General features: G+C 38.3%; 1 long non-coding RNA gene across 1 annotated transcript in view; it reads left to right on the forward strand.

Moving 5' to 3' along the window:
- The first annotated feature begins 835 nt into the window (after positions 1-835).
- Positions 836-17,471, forward strand: part of LOC142604065 (uncharacterized) — a 54,572-nt gene continuing 37,936 nt past the window's right edge. The window contains exon 1 of the long non-coding RNA XR_012837962.1: positions 836-953. This is a non-coding gene — a long non-coding RNA (uncharacterized LOC142604065). The remainder of the gene's footprint in view (positions 954-17,471) is intronic.

The following is a 17,471-nucleotide window of genomic DNA, read 5'->3' on the forward strand; positions in this document are numbered from 1 at the left end:
CTCTGTTAGATCAATTAAATAAGGACCAGTTCTGCTATGCTTGCTTTATTACAGTAGCAGAGAGATGAAGTTTTTCTTCACATACAGGAGTGGTTGAAGCCCTATCTACTTATCTGACTATAACACCTAGGAAGCCCGCTTCTGGATTACAATCATACAGTCAGTGCTGTGTCCTCACCAGTGCTTACCTCAGCTGTCTGAAGCAGCAGGGCTGGAAACAAAGGGCACGCTTTGAAAGGAGTCCCCTTGCAGCAGTAAAAATTCACCCCTGTAAGGAATGAGCAGTGGTGAAATGTGTACTGTTTGGAGTATCTAGACCAAGTCTTGGTGTCCCATGGGGGAGCAAGGGAAGGAGAACAACTTCTAATTCTATCATAAGTTTATGGACTGGGAGCAGAAACTGCTGTATGAAACGGTATGCCTTGTATTCAGAAGGGGTGGGATTACAGAGGGATCGTTTTCAGATCTTTAGGCTCTTAAAAACCAGTGGAAGTTGGACACCCTCTGTAACGAGGGATAATTTCACCCAAGAGCTAGTGAGAGAGGAATGAGGTCATTCAGAGTCATGGGGCTTACAAATAGGCCACAAGATGAAATTCCAAATTATTATGGAAAATAAGTGCGTGTTTGCAACAACTGTGTTTATGTGGAAATCCTTTGCCTAGTTTGAATGTTTCTCTTGGAACCACTTGACCCCCAGAGGCAGTCTTCAAGAACTAAGTTTGGAAGAAATATATACGTTTGGCCTGCTAAAGCTAGTTGAGTCAGATGTTTGGATTTGTCACTCCCCTTTCTTATATAAAGTCTGGGCTCAGCTGCGCAGGAGGGTTTGCTAGCCAGACTGAGGAGACTGGTTATTCTGAGCTACGTTTCCTGCCTTGTCTGTTCTGCGGGAGATCTGATGCTTTGGCCTGTGTTGTAGCTGTTGTGTTCAATGTTGTAAACTGCTTGGGGTAAGTACGGGAGGCTTGAACTGTCTTGTGGCTGTTCAGTGAATGAGTTTGAACCCAAGTGGCAGCTGAAAGAAAAACGGATAATGTATCCAGATTCTCACAAGGGAGAAGATACTGAAGTTTAATGATGGAATACTCCATAACTTTGTGGACCAAGCCCAACAGGGAAAACCAGAAATTAATAATTTTAAGCTTTGGTGGGAAGTAGAGTGGCCCAACAAAGTTTTTATCTTTTTTTTTTTTTTTTCCCCCCACTAGCTAGTTGTCCCGTCCCACTCAGTGGGTTAGGGTGAGGTTAACTTTTAAATTCTCTGTGTGGTAATCAGGAGTGATGACAATTACTTTAGAAGTTCAAACCAATCATAAATTTACTTAAAACTCAGTGAAACTACAAAAGATAGAGGCTTGGCAAAAGTCGTAACAATGCTCAAAACTTAGCAGAACTATGAAAGGTAAGGGTTTAGCAAAACATGTGACGATATTACCCTATTGTGCTGAAAATTAAGTTAGAGACAAAGAGAGTGATAGAGAGGAAAAGAAAGAGAGAAAGAAAAAAGAGAGAGAGAGAGAAAAGATATCACCACCCTTGGATCCAGCAATGTTCTCTGCTCGTAGTTGTGGTCTTCAGGTAGTGGGCACGCACCAAAAACTTATGTTTCCCCTTTTTGTAACCCGATATGCCCACCCCACAGGCGGGGGTCTGTCATCACTGAGCAGGCACAGTACATGCTCAGGAATGTTCAGAAATGGTCTAGAAATTAGTTGGTGGGTTGTGGGGGTCCTGGGGGTCTCACTGCCCCCCCCCCCCCCCCCCCCCCCCCCCCCCCCCCCCCCCCCCCCCCCCCCCCCCCCCCCCCCCCCCCCCCCCCCCCCCCCCCCCCCCCCCCCCCTTCAGGGCTGACCAAATGAGTGGTGATCTGTCACAGGTACATGGTGCACAGGGCACAGATGGTCATTGTTTACGTGTTTCAGGAATAGAGGAGTGGTCTCACAAGACTTTATCCTGCCGCTGCAGGCTCCGTCCTTGTTCAACACTCCCTGGTCGTCATCAGCCCATCCCTGTCCATGTCAAGACGAGTGTTTGCAACATTCACTTGTTATCAGGACCTTACAGTAGTGTAGTGTAATATAGTAAGGTTTTTCCACTGAAGCCAGGGTACCAGCTTTAGCCCAAAAATTACCCAGTTGTCACCAAAAAAGAAGTAACAATACAATAATCCAGGAAAATTTGAAGTTATTAAATATGAATCAAAATTGAGTCTTTATCCATTTTGTATATTATATAGTGGGTTTTTTCCTCTCACATCTGATTTTCTTGTGGTGTTCTCCACTCGCTTTGTGGATCTTGCTGTGCCTAACCTGCATCAAGGAAGGTATTGTCTAATTAAAAAGGTTTATGTGGAATATAGACTTCAGCTACAGATTTCTGATTGTTCTGAAAGAGAAATATGTTCATCTAGCCCAGCCTAACTGGAAAATAACTGATGTAGCTTCCATAAGTGACCCAAGTGACTCCACCATTGGCCAGTGAAGTATTTCAAAATCATAAATGAGATTTAAACATTAGATTATTTGATGTCCTGGAAAATGTTGATACTTACTTTCTCGCCGTCTACCAGCTGAGTCTTTTGGACTGCATTTAGGTGATGTCCCTGAGCATGAAAGCTGAAAATATACTATTTTCAAAAAGCCTTATTTTCATCTTTGCACTCCAGAAAGGGTAGCTTTCAAATAACTGCCACCGGTCATAGCAGCACTGTTACCTGAGCTAATGGGTGACATAGCAGTTGCCATGGCTTGTCTAATTAGTGGGTATTTTACCTCCTTGTACATTATGTCCAGTCTGCTCTGCTTACATCTTCAGTATTTAGCATGACCAAATAGTCAGCTTTGAAAATCTGTCCCTACACGTCCACAAAACGGGGAGGCACATGGGACCTCGCAGAGCTGAATGCAGCAGCATGCGTGAGGAGTATGTCACGGTCTGGGCTAAATCCCTCCTACTTATCTATCACCATTAAATCTGAGCCTAAGGGTATGCGTGCAATGCAGTCTACCTCAGGTCTCCTGTTCCAAGTATATGCAGTTGTGGACACTTGCATGCTCATTTTTCAAGCTCTAGCATCTCCATGGGTGACTTCTGGTGTTAGCTGAGGCTGCAGGCACTCAGCTGAACAGCGCTTTCCGTTGGAGTTATGCCCCTTCTCCTCAGAAGAGATAAGCGCTCCAGGCGCTGTCACCCAGACAGCCATGGCCGTGTGCTCTTGGAGGCCCACGCCGATTTACTGAGAGGAGGGATGCGGCGGTAGCCAAGGCCGTGGTAGCTATGTGTATAGCCTGCCATTCGCATCACCCTCCTTCCCTATCTCATATTTAGTAATAATAAATTATTGTTACCTATGTTGGGCATTAGCATCAATTATCAAAGTAATGCAATTCAGCTAGAGTGTGCATTGGGACTTTGTCTTCGTTCCTATTTTAACGCTGCAAGGCTTCAAGCTAACTGCTAGCTGCCTGCCAGATCAGGCCCGTGGATACGTCTCAGGCTGGTGCTTATTTTGCACGGTACGCAGGAGGGTGCTTCTGGAAGCCGTGTGCTCTGTGCAAACTGCGCAGCTTTCACTTACTCTGACGAGAACCACCCAGTTAGTCTGAGACAGTTGAGCCTCAGCATTTTAATAGATCTGTGTGCTGTTAGACCTCATCACATTGTTATACCCAGGAAAAGGCAATTTTAATTTTCATATTGAATAGTAATTCTCTAACGTAAACATATTGCTTTGAATCAAAGCAGCCCAAACTTGAAAGAATACATTAAGTGGAAACAGGTGTAGTCAGCTGTTTAAATACTTCGCAAGTTGTTTGACACATTACCACAGTAGTTTGATTCACATTTGAAAGTTAGCCATTTGCATAAGCGGAGTGAGATCATAAATCATTTTGGACAGCGTATTATTATTGTGTTAGTTCCTGTGCATTGATGGAAACAAGTAGCTGCAACAAAGCAATGCAAACCTGTTCTGAAAATATATATGTGTTTATGATCATTAAAGAAAAAAAAGCAATAGAAAGTACTTTTTTCATAAATAATAATAAAAATCAGATGAGGTTTTTCTCAATTGCGTTATTTTTGTGCTTCCTTTTGGTAAGCTTGGAGTTGCTGAGTTGAAGTGGCTCAAATGTGTGTTTAAATAAGTCAACAGGGCACCTAAATACCATGTAAAAGGAAGCTCAGGCATTGTGTTTGCAGAAGTGAATTCCAGCTGCTACAGAGCACTCTGAATCGTGCGCTATCTGGATTTTCTTGTTGTCTTTTGAATAATTGTTGCATGCCATGACCCATGATCTTTGTTTCCCTAGAAGTACACACTACTCTATATTTTATGACATGCTGCAAAATGGATGAAAATATTAATCTTTAAAAAAAAAAGTTAATTTAATAGAGGAAGAAGGGAGAGAGCCAAGCATTATGTTATAGTTTTTTGATGAATGCTCTATATTTCATCTTTATGCACTGGAGCCAAGAGAGTAACTCATCTCTTTGCATAAACATATGGTGGCTTTATTTTTAAGCAGATTTGTGACAGTAGTGAGTGAGTGACTTTCCAGGCTCTGACAGTTGTCATATTCATGGGCAGCAGTACTGCCAAAGAGCATACATATTAACATGGTTATTCAAACTTCCTGTAACACCAGAGTAGTGGATTCAGAAACTACTTCTCCTAAAAAGTTGAATGTTACTAGGTTTGTTTGCTCAGGGGTGTTCTGTTTGCTTGTTTGGGGCTTTTTGCTTGTTATTTTGACAGTTTTTGAAAGTCTTTATTCCAGAGCCAACATATACAATAGAAACCGATTGCCTTTGATTCAAAGTAGTCAAAGATACTGGATTTTTGCAACTGCAGTCTTTTTCTGGTGAACAGATCTGTTTGTGGTGTTTAACAATGGGAGCTGACTAGTGTGTTTTTCTCAATAAGCAGTAAATATGAGAGACTGTGAAATGGAAAGCAAAAGGAACATCATCCCTGTCTTTTGCTTGACAAAGACCATCTGACAGATCCACTCTTGCCTCCTGACAGGCAAGAAAGGGAAAATAATGAAGAAAGGAGTCTTGAATAACAAGTTGAAATGCTAAGGATTTTATGGAGAAGTGAGAACCTAGATATAGGACCAAAAAGACCATGGCATGCTGTGCTGAGAAAAGTTTATTCAAACATATAAGAGGACAATATTATCTTTTTTTATTAGACAATTAGTGTGTTACAGCCAATAAAACAGGATCAGGCAATTGAGATCAGATATAAAAAAAGCCAACCACTCAGTTTCTTGAAAGCACTCTAAAATTTTCAAAGGAAAATATCATCAAGATCAAAACAACATCTTCATTATACTGAAATGGAACAGGGAAAGGGCATCCAGATAGGCACGGTCTTTCTGTCTTCTGCTCAGTTCCCCACTTAGGCAGTCGCAGTGCCGATAGCCACCAGCCATACAGTCGCAGCACGTGCAAACTTGAATGCTCTCAAACTTTCTAGTTAGTTTTCAAAATATAGGATTTTCAAGGAAAGGGATGAGTAAAACACAGAAAGCTTGATCTCCAAAGTTATTAGCTGGTTTTCCTATTGCTTCATAGGCAGTGTTTTGTGTACCTCTTTTCAAAGACATTAACTGTTTATAAGTGTTATTTGTTGAAATTTTGATGCTGTCTATTGTGTATCCTACTTTTTCCACAGGAGCTGAAAATTGGGTCGGGGGAGGAATTCTCTGCTTCTAGTCTTCATGTGTCAAAACTTATTTAAATGCAAATAGCAACCTTAAATGCTTTCTCGCAATTTACTTTTACAATCTGAGAATCCAAAAGGTTTAACTGATACGTAGCCTCAAAACAGAAGATTTTCTATCAGTTTATGACATTTCTAGAACCAGATCCAAATAAAATCTGTGTAATCAATAATGAACTGTACATTTTTATACGACAGAAATATCATTGAACATGTAATTTAGTAAGTTAGCAGAAAAGACAAATGCAATAGATAGCGAAAGATGGCAACCAATTCTGCTGCCGTCTTCCAGATCATTTTGCACCCAATGCAATGAGGTTTTTATAACCCAAGGCTGCCAATGAAGCTGTACAAAGAACGTGAGCGGAAAAAGATCAGATTTTGCATTATATAAATACATAGATGCTTAGTGAAAATAAGAAGGAGCAGTCAGTGACAAACTTTTTATTTCTGAATATTCAGGAATACTTACGTCAAGGACTTGAATAGCTTGTGTATTTAGAAAACAGGCAACTGCTAATAACTAATCTTACAGAAAGAAGGTACAATATGGAAAACAAACCAAAATATTATTTTTATTTTTGATACAACAAACCACTTAGACACGCGCTACATCTTATAATTTGGGTAGCAAAGCATTGAGGCATCTACTTGAGTTCTCCCAATAGTACTACTTAAAAATTAATTCAACAAGCTGTTGAGAAATCTTGCTTGATCCCGTAAAACACTCAAGAATGTGCAAAGTAATATGGTACACTTCTGGTGTCACCTGAAGTCTGTTACTAAATCTGTTTTGGATTTTTACTGAATAAGCCTAGTCTCATTTGTCCCAGTCCACTCCTATGCATAAATTTAATCTTCCCTTGGCATCAAGGGATGGATTTGCTTTTGCATTAATTGCAACCTTTGCCCTAAACTATGAAGTTAGATGATCACAAAGAATCACAACTGAATGGGGAATAGCAGCAGAAGTGACGAAGTTTTCATCTCAGGTAAAGTTTTAACTGATGCAGTGAACAGTATGTCAGGCAACAACTAAACTGGGTAGACCCCCCCCATGTTCAGAGTGACATGAGATCAACTGTGCAGTTTGTAGTTTTTGTCTTAATACTGCCACATATATACACCTGTGTGGAGCAAGATCAAGCTATAGGACAAAAGCAAAGCATGCTGTTCTTCTAGACTTTCCAGTTTCCTGAGTTCTTACACTTGATCTTTCAAGTGTGAATGTTTTTGGTATATTGTCCTTTTTTCTGGTGAGGAGATAGGGACATCCACTAAATGACTGGAATAGAGTGCTTTTGATAGCACTGGGTACTTCCAAATTTTACTGTCACTAAACAAAACTATGTTTGCTGAATGCAAATTAATTTCTTTACATCAGGATTCCTTAGAGACCACCAGCATAAATGGGATCAAAAAAGGATTAGGCAAACTTACAAAGGAGTCATGAACTATGATCATGAATCATGATTCTATGATTCTATAACTATTAAACACAATGGTTCACCAGCTCATTGAGAGGAGTCCCTAATCTGCTGTTCAATGTGATAATTCTTCAATACTTCCCGTAAGTATCTATCCCCTGTTGATCATCCTGAGAGACAAGAACATAGAATCATAGAATGGTTTGGGTTGGAAGGGGCCTTAAAGATCATCTAGTTCCAACTCCCCTGCCATGGGCAGGGACACCCTCCACTAGACCAGGTTGCCCAAAGCCCTATCCAACCTGGTCTTGAACACTTCCAGGGATGGGGCATCCAGAACTTCTCTGGGCAACCTGTGCCAGTGTCTTGCCACTCTCATTCAGCAGTACTGCAAGTGAGGTCTCACTAAAGTGGAGTAGAGGGGGAGGATCACCTCCCTTGACCTGCTGGTCACGCTTCTTTTGATGCAGCCCAGGATACAGTTGGCTTTCTGGGCTGCAAGTGTGTGTTGACAGGTCATGTTGAGCTTCTGGTCCACCAGCACCTGCAAGTCCTTCTCCTCAAGGCTACTCTTAGTCCAAGATACTGGGCTCTGTATGGGGTCTCTTGGCCTGACTCTATAGCTGATACATCGTGATTTCACAATCAAACCTGGAAGACCTCACCAATGCAAAAGCAATTTATTGTCATTCCACATGTGAGGGTAAATAATTTGCTAGGGGTAAGATGATTGAGAAGTCTCTAGAAGAAGCCAGAGAAGACATGCTGCAAAGAGCCATGAATTAGGACATAGTGCTTTATTCCTGTTCTTAACTAGAGCATTTTACTGAAACATTTGCTGCTTCTACTTTTGAGTTTCTCAGCAGTGCCAGTTACCCAAACTGGATCACTGGTCTAATAGAGTTATACCTCCACAGAGCATACCTGAAAGGGGTAATGTGTATGGCAACCCATTTTTTCCTCTGAAGGAAACTGCCCTGTACTTGCTTATAGGCAAATATAATCCCTGTTTTAATTGATGATTTCCCAAACAATTAGATAAGAAAATCTGGTTTAGATGTTTCTTCTCTGTAGCCGGAGGTCAAATCTGTTATATGATCTTAGAGCAAGTAAGGCCACAGACAAGTCCTAAGAACCGTTATTGATGACCGTGAGTTTCACATTAGAAAATAACTGGTACTAATTTTCCTTCTAACCAAAAGGAAAATGTGTGTGGTCCTCCTTCTAGACATGTAGTCAAACAATGCAATTGTTTATTCTACCTGGGATGATTTTGTCTCTACCATCAGCCAAATGATATATATTCATATGATACATTAATCTCTTATTATGACCATTGAAAAAATGACTTTTTTCCTCTAAACCTATTTTATAGTAGCAAAATTAAATGTGAAAACTTACAATTTTTCATTTGCAATATGGATCACGGAAGTGTGTAAATTGATTCAAGTTGCCTGTGTTGACTGACCCTTACACAGACAGTAATTTAAGCACTAGTCAGTAGTTTCTCTGGCAATTATTTCCGATGCTGCTAGCTGAGTTCTTATATCTGAGATAATAGATAGAAGATACACAAAATTTCAAGTGTTGGTTATGCTTTTCACCAGACCTACTGAAGAAGACTTGATGAATTATTTGCTAGCATCAACTTTTTTTGACCTGTTATCTTATACAGTAATAGATACTATGCCTTTCCACAAATTTTGTCTGATTGACCATTTTGTCATTTTAATAAAGTCTTAGTTTAAATCCCTTCTCTGTAATTAGAGATTGGATGTTTTTGTTTGAAGTTAAAATTAATCCACAGTTGAAAGATCAGAATTTTTAAAAGAATGAACTTCAGCCACTAAGGTTCAATAATGAACATAACTTTGAAATTTAATCTATGTGTCCTAGGAGTAAATAAATATGTTGTTCTAGGCATCAGTTCTGTTCTTGAAGATGTAGATTTTTTAAATTATTTTCTTTTTTTGCCCACAAGCAAAGGGGGATGAATGAGTGATGCCATCAGTATTTCATCTCTCTTTTCCAAGCAATAAGCTAATTTAGCAAGTAGTTTGACTAAATTTTTTCATGTCACTGCCTTCATCCTTTGACACACATAATGTGGATCTCTATACCTTAAGTTCATTTGTAATCCATACAGATTTAATGACTTTTCTGAGCTCAGATTATGGGAGGACAGGACACCACTGAGATCAGTAACAAGATACTGATGCTTCTAAGAAAAAGTGAACACACCTGTAAGAGGGAATTTCAATAAACCAGTCGTTGAGTGTACAATGATTGGCTGTACAGTGAATTTAAATCTCAGATCAACACGTAAATGAAATTGTCCTGCAGTGTTACAAAATGTCTTCTTCCAATTTCATCACTAAAAAGACATCTGGTATAGCTGTCATATAAATTATTTAAAATTGGAGACACACAAATTTGAAAATATCCTAAAAATACAAGACAGGAACATTCATACTGATTGCCTTCATTTGACCCACAGGCCATAACTCCAAACAATAGGCAGCTAGGCATGACTAGTAACACACTGAATTTTTATTAATAAATCCTTCTGAGAAAATCTGGATTACCTGTATCTCTTTCTCTGGACTATGTCTTTTGTAGTTCAGCTATTGAGTTGTTCCTGACAGAAATGGTGTCTACCATATTTCAAGCACATGATATCTTGCCTTGGAATGAGGCAAAGTAACAAGCTTTATACCTCAAGGTACATTTTGTTCTTTGTGCTTTTTCAGCATTGTCAGCAAAAAAAAAAAAAAAAAAAAAGCCATCAGGCAGGTGATGAGCATGAAGAGTGACAGTGATTTGAGGTGCTAGGCACTCTGTATTGGGAGTTAAGGCACTTCAGGAGCCTGATTGAAAAAAATAGCTCTTTAAACAATTTAAATTTGATTGGGTTACTCTTAGCCCCCTGTTAAGAACTGTCTATCATAGAAGTTCTCTACAGTGCTTTGAGGGACAGGGAGAGGGAGAAGGTAGGTCTCTCTAAATCAACTCTTATAATCATCTCTAGGTTGTGGGCAGAGTTTTCACTGTTCCTTTGAGAAGTTCAATTACGTGAAGATTACAGAAGTAGCTGTAGGAGAAGTTCTCAAGTGCCTTTGGTATTAATTCAAAGAGGAAGGAGTCAAAAAATAATTTGAAGCCTGACATTAATCTTTGAATTTGTAGAAGAGCAATTGTTAGAAAATTCCCTACTGGTTTATTTTCCCAGTTTGATTCAGAATAGTTTTGAACAGTAGGTTATTCAGCACAGAGTTAATATTTCTGTTCTGTATAGCTGGCATAAAATATTGCTGTCAAGAGTCAATTTGGATTGGTAAATATTTTTCTCTTGCAGTCTTCCAGTATGTTTTTAAAAGGGGCAGAGCAGATTGAAAAGGTGATCTTGGAAAAAGAACTATTCTGCTAAGCTTGATTAACAACAGTTGGTTAATGGATCAAAACAAGAATCTAAAATCAAAACTTTTTTTTTTTTTAATATAGTGAAGTTAAGAGTTGAGACTGTTTAGAACATTTTTGAATTTGAAAGCCTGAGAATCTTAATTCCCTTCAGCGTGCGTTCAAAGCCCTATGAAAGAAGTTGGGTTTACAACTAGTGTATTCAGTTCAAGATCATCAAATTCTGTCTGTGTGGCCTGATCTCATCAGAATTACCTTATTTTAGGTCACTGTCTCTGTAACAATAGCATTGAGATCTAGCGCCTACAAATCTGACCCAAAATTAAACTATATCCTTAGGCAATCTTGGATCGTGAACATTAAATCTTTTCTAACTGCAAATTATATTTCCTTCATTAATTTCTAGAATTCCCCAAGTCATCAATTACACAAAGCCAAATGTTCAATATTGAAAATGCCCAGTAGATTTGTATTTTAATTTCTCTAAGCTCTTTATCATTGTTCAGAGATAGTATATGTGATTTACAGACACTTAAAAATCCCATGAAATTATGAAATTATCATCACATTGGGAATCACTTTTCCACGATTTGCATGAAAGGCAAGGTGGACAATTTGCATAGACAAGGCTGAAGCAAAAATGTATGCTTTACTCTGACCAAGAGGAGCAGCAGCAGCTCAGGTTAACATAACAAGCATATTTGCCTCTGGTTTTCCAACTTAGATGAAGTCTATATGTATGAGCTGGGACCAAACAATCCCTTCAGTTCAGCTGTTCTTAATGTTATGCAGTTGCCATACCATGGTGTACAGCAATGGGGAAAAACAGATTTCCATTTCCAATTATAAAATACTAGGTAAAAGAGCAAGCATATACAAAGCCTGGCTAGGACACAAAGCTTAATATCACATGCCTTGCTCTAAAACCCTTGTTCTCAACAAGGGTTCTCATTAGAACCAAGATCTCTTTGAAGACTTGGAAAATTTCATGTTAGATTTGATGAAAAACAGAGCTTTGCATGAGTTATTTTTGCAAGAAGAGTATAGGGCACAAGTCAAATTATTAGGTTCCCTTGGGGATGCTCAGACAATTGAATTGCTGGATTGTCTGGGTGTCCTGAAGCATATGTGGAGATCACAGACTGTGTTTGCTGATGGCACTGTCTTGTCCTCATGGAGTTTTGACTTTTCCATCTGAAGGGCAAGTCAAGGAGAGAACACATTACTGAATCTCAGTATATTTGCTGCTTGACATTTCAGCACAAAAATTTAAACAGAAGTGCAGAGATGTTACTACCTTTGTCATAGCAAAATTTTTGACCTGCACTTAGTTCGTATAGAGAGAGCAAAAGCAGTTAGTGTGGTGGCCTTTTTGTACCTTCTCTGGGCTCAGGACTTTCTTAGTGTTAGGATGGTGGTCTTTGCATATTAAAGGAGGCATAAGATCTCTGCTTCATACCTGTGTGAACACTATCTTCAGGTTGCTCTGCCTTAAATTTCTCTTTTTACTTTTGGTGAGCAACTGGGTTTAATTATTCTTCCTTTGGGATGCACAGTATGCTTATCAAAAGTGTTTTCCATTAGAAGGGATTTCACCAGGAGTACCCACACAGGTGCTTTTTAATAACATATAAGGGACCTTTGCACAGAACTCTGCAGACCTTCAGATTTGTTACAGCATTATGACAACAAATACAAGGAATCTAAATAAAAGCTTTTGTCATGTTTCTGAAAAAGCAGGGATTTATTCTGGAGTCTTGAGGAAAGTTTGGAAGGCTATTTCCATGGTTTCATTGGGAGAAGAGGGGTCAGGTTTGCTTTTTACCTAGTGCTTGCAACCAGTTATATGCAAATAACTAGCAATATTCACACAGGGTTTTGGCTGGGTTTTGATGGTTTGGTTGGGTTTGTTTTTTTTTTTTTTTTTTAATGATAAAATGACACAGACTAGCTTCTGATGTACTCATGCTAAGTAACATTTTATTTGACAAATAGTCCTACTGAACTCAGAGGGAGGAAGTACATTCAATATCGTGTTTTGGAATCTGTCCATAAATAAATCTTGACTTTTTCATTGTTTCAAATTTTTTATCTCTGAAATTTCCTGGGGTAGATTCAAGATGTCCAAAACTAAGATCATTGTTCCTTAGTGTAAATTAAAAGAAAAATTAATTCTGTCTGAATTTATTTCCCACAAGTTTAATGCTTTCAAGATGGTGTGCTCCATCTCACCCTGAGCTTCACCAAAGTCAGTGTAATCAGGCCAGTGGTAAATATTGTCTAAAATTCCAAGAAGGAAACTTCCTTCACAGAAGATGAATATTGCAGGTTTTAATTTAAGCTGTAGTTTTTCAAGACAGAGAGAGATTTAGAGAGTCAAAAGCACATCTGGGAATATTTTATAAACTGGAGTATTTTCCCAATGAAAATGAAAAGCTTGTCTTATGTTATGTCCAAAATTTCATCTTAATTAGGGTTTGCATTCCCTACAAGCAGCTATATTTTATGTTTGTTTTGACATCAGAGACATGCTGTTAATTAAATGTCAGGAAAAGCAAAGGTGGTGGAGAAAAAGAATGACATAAAATATGTACATATGAAAATATGTATATGCATGTGTGTGCATGTGAAGCTAAGTAGTTTCTTTTGCTCTTAGAGTCAACATTGAGTTCATCATTGGGCTTTTTTGCTTCCTACACGTCATTGGGAAAAATTACCTTGGGAGTTTAACAAAAGGGTAAATGAAACGGAGAAAATTTTTTTTTTTTTTGTACTCAGTCTCTAGTAACCAACTCTTCAGTTTTCATTCTGAAGGTGAACTTTGAATAGTCATTCTTCTTCTCTTTGTAGTACAAGGTTTATTGGGATATCTTACGGATTGTTTGCTTTCGAGGGTTTTTTTCCTATCATTTTTATTTATTTATTTATTATTATCAGCTTCAGTTATTCTTAACCCAGCTGTCAGAAACACTGGTATGTGAACAAGATGCAGTAGCCGTGACTTGAGTTCATGTTCCGTTTTGAGATACACTGTGATCTGAAGTTCACAGGTGCAAACACTTGATTTTTGTCAGGTATAACTAAATTTGAGCTAGAAGTCTGAAATGGGAGCAACCATTAACTCTTTTTAACTGTCCACCGAATACGGTTTATAATAAAGATGTCACAGGGTAGCACACACAGTAGTCAATTCTGTAAATGTTTATCAAATGCTATTTCCTTCCTTGCATAAAATGCTCATTGTGAACTGAAGCATATGTGGAAATTGTAGGTGTTAGTCCTGAAGGCAATTCTAGGTCTTTCCTGTTGTCCCATACAGGGACCACGTAGACGGAGGATATAGGATTATATAGATGGAGCCAAACACTTTTGCTAGGTACTGGGCCAGAAGACAATCGGTCCGCTGGAGTTTCTCATACTTTTGCATGTATGACTTGTTTATCTTTAGACTGCCAATGACTATTGGCCCAAGTTATGTTCTAGCATGTGAATAGTATTATTTTCCATGGCATTACACAGTCCTCTGACAGCAAATCTACCCCGCCTCCCCATGCATATGCATAGAGATATACTTGTTTTCTTATGCCAGCTCTCAGAGTAGAGGAAGTAATATTCCCTCCTGGAGAGGGAAAACAGTATTCCGCTTGTCCTGTCAAGTTATCGTCTGTTTAAGCTAGTTAATACTCCACACATTTATTTTAAGACATTAATCACTGAATCTGAATGATACACAGATTTTTAAGGCAGTAGGAAAAAAAAAATCCCGCCAGAGTCTCGAACTATAGTCTTTTTATAAAAGGTTGTTCTGCCTGTGTCTATATCCTGAAAAGGGAGACAGTCAAGTCACAGCAGTGTATCAAATAATATGAGATTTAGAATGTAAAAATCACAACAGACATCTTATTCAGCACCAGATAAAATCTGAGTGAAAAATTAAATTTAAGATTTGGGTCTTGTTCCAAACCCTTCTGGAGACAGTTTCTAGATACCTGAGGAGCTGCCTCCCTCTACAGGACCATGCCTGGCCATGACAGCTATGGAATAATAGAAATACCAGCTGTAAAATGAAAACTAACAGGCAACAGGAACAGAACTTTCTCGCAGATGGTTTGAGCAGTGGTGTTTACTCCTGGAATGTATTAAGGATACCATCAGTTCCGCTGCAAAAGAAAATGGTTTCCTTTAATTGACTTAACTTTCCCCCAAGTAAATAAACCTCACTGAGGAGGGGAGAAGCACAGAGTAGGTACTCAGTCAACAATGTCAACAGTCAACTCAGTCAAACAAATGTTTTTAAGCAATGCTATTGACAACACATAAAAAACTTAAATTACCTGCTGGCAGAATCTATAAATTTTCCAGCTAGAAAGCACGTGTGTTTCGTATGTATTCTGCTTGCTGTAATACTGACAGCATTTTGCACATTTTGTTGACACGCGTAGAGTAGGGCACCGACACAGCGGGTCAAGCTGGGTTTTGCCACCCTGGTGCCGCGCAGCCACGTGCGGCCTTTGCGACTTGCCTGGCCTCCATCTCTTTGTCTTACAGCTAGTTCAAGGTGAAATCATCTGGGGGTGGGGGAGCATTATGTCTCACTGTATGTTAACATGGAGTTCATCATAACAAAATGTGCTCATTTAAATTATGACCCCTGGATTGTAAATAAAGATTATGTAAATAACCTTCTGCTTTGAGGAAATGGAACGCGTTGTATGCAACTTATATTGGTCTTTTGCAATTCTCTCTTATTCTTTAGATGCTTGTCATAGGCTAAGTCTCCACTATCAGCTATGTGTAAAGATGTGCGATATTCCTTTGAAGAACTTATGTGTAACTTTCATAGCTTTTTATCTCCAAGAAAATTTACTCACACTCCATTCCTTGTCTAGCGGTGAAATTAAACTATAAGAATGTTGTTTCTCTTGTATTAAGCACAGAATATGAAATCCTCTTGGAATTAATAGTATCTTGAGTTTAAAAATGAGGATAATCTCTATGACATTGGTGTCTAGAGGAAGCTCCTCTGTAAGCTTCATAGTCCTTTACCATACAGTAGTGAGGGCATTAAAAGACTTGGATGTAGAAAATAACTTTGGATTAAACAATTAATGGTTGACTTTTGCTTAACTGAAATTGAAAAATTAATAAATAGCAGAGCACTCTTTTGAGAAAGGCAAAATTTAGTAGGCTAAAGGATCCAAAGTTTGAGTTAGTATTTGGCATTCTAATATTGGGTGGACCCAGAACGTCTGTCATTACCGCAGTGTTGGGATGCATGTGAGGTTGTGGGGATATGAGGAGACTCTTATCTCCAAAGTCTTTGGTGGTGTTATCGCAAAATGTAAAGATAAAGTAAGAGTTGCTGAAGTCTAACTCAGCTAGAATTTGTATATCAAAACAGGTAAGAAAAGACTTTTCAGCTATATAAATAAACAAGCAAATGGAGCTACTTTCCTGCTGCAGTGACAGCACAGGTGTTGCTTTGGATGTGATATTTAAAAAAAAAAAAAAAAAAGTAAAAGTTTTGCCTTGATTTCCCCACATACACACACCCAAAACTGAAGGAGATAATCAGCTTAGGTAAGCTGAACAACCTCTATCCCAGGGGTATGGAACAATTAGAAGAGGAAGACGTAAGACCCAGTAGCAAGGACTAGGTTGAGACAGAAAGCCAGATACATCTGGAAAACAGCAAATATAATAACTATGTTTAAAATGGGGAGAGAAAAATGATCTGTGTATCTACATGCATCTGTAGTCTGGAAAGATTAAAAAATGTTAAAAATTGAAGGAGCAATTAAACACGTTGAAATACATAAAAAATGTCTTTCATTATAGCACTGGCTTTAACATGTAGATCAAACCAGCTAAATCACTCTGATAAATTCATACAGATACTATATATCCTTTGTCTAGTATAGTGCATCAACTTGACATTCATAAATTTCATCCATTAAAAAACTAATAAAAAATTGGAAAAGGCATGTTTAATAGGGGAATTTAAGATAAATTGTAAGGTAAATGAATCATAAACAGATGATATAATGACAGGCATTATTGAAATGTGGATTACAGTGCAGATTAGAGGTAAAACTCTCTGGATTAATTTTGGGATTAATCTTGTTTACTGTTTTGACAGGATCTATTCTTGCTGTATATAACTTTATTTGCTTTAAATCCAGGAGGGGGAAAACCTTTTAAGGTGAAAGATCAATGCACAAAAATGAGTGGACATAAACTGTCTATAATTATATTTTGACTGAAAACTAGAAGAGCGATTGAATTATGCAATACCCTCCAGTAGAAGCAATGAGACCAAAACAGAGACCTATTACTGCTAAAATAAATAAATGCCTGCATCAATAGTGGACTAGCTTTGATGGTCTTTTAATCTCTATCTAGTAATGTGTTTTAATGAAGTACAAAGATTTTTTTTATTTTTTTTTAAATATAAATAGACTGAAAACAGGTTTTATATTGTATGCAATGAAAGCAGCACAGGGCCACATTCCAAATAGCAAGGATACAGGAAAATGTCAAATAGTCAATCCTCAACACCTCTGTCCTGTGTAATAAATATGGGCGGTATCCTATTAGGGGAGAAAATGGAGTATGTAATTACAGGCTCTATCATAATGCAAATATTATCAGTGGGGCTGAGTCAACATTGCAAAGGGCAACAGTAATTCAGATAATTCACTTTTAGTTTTAATGTGGTAGTAATAGGTTTTGATTGTTTGGGGTTTGTTGGTTTTTTTACATCTCTGTGTGTGTGTATAATTCTTATTTACATTAAGATACAACACCAAGCATGTGTTTTGATCACACACTAAATAATTACTGTGTGTTGAAAGTATTAATTCTAGGATTATCCAGCCAAAGCAGTAAAAGTGATA

This window comes from Balearica regulorum, chromosome 1 (genome assembly GCF_011004875.1).
Source record: "Balearica regulorum gibbericeps isolate bBalReg1 chromosome 1, bBalReg1.pri, whole genome shotgun sequence".
In the NCBI taxonomy this organism is placed as follows: domain Eukaryota; kingdom Metazoa; phylum Chordata; class Aves; order Gruiformes; family Gruidae; genus Balearica; species Balearica regulorum.